Consider the following 429-nt stretch of genomic DNA (forward strand, 5'->3'; position numbering starts at 1 on the left):
AAAAGAACAATACACCAGCAGACCAAGCCCACGTAAAAAACAAAACAAAACCAAGAACAGGACCATTATCAGTCCTTAATGAGACTATTCATCCTTTCAAATCTGAAGAATGTAACATGAGATGGAAATCCCAATCAGGATAATTCCAGCCATATCCAACGTAAACACAAAACACAGGCAAACATAGAAATCATTCCAGTTCAGCAGAGTTACCACAAAAACTCTATAATACCACAGAGAGTGAGAGAGAGATAATAAGAGGTCCAATATCCTCATTGTCACTCTACACTTCTCTTGAAAGCAAAACCCCCTCAATGTTCACATTAGAGAATACCATCACAAGAGTTCAACCACAGTATATGCAAAGATACTCTGGAGCATATTCTTACTTGCCCCACCCTCTATGGCCATCGTAAAAAGATTCAGCCC

This window comes from Trypanosoma theileri (genome assembly GCF_002087225.1).
Source record: "Trypanosoma theileri isolate Edinburgh chromosome Unknown TM35_Tth_3_V1, whole genome shotgun sequence".
NCBI classification, from domain to species: domain Eukaryota; phylum Euglenozoa; class Kinetoplastea; order Trypanosomatida; family Trypanosomatidae; genus Trypanosoma; species Trypanosoma theileri.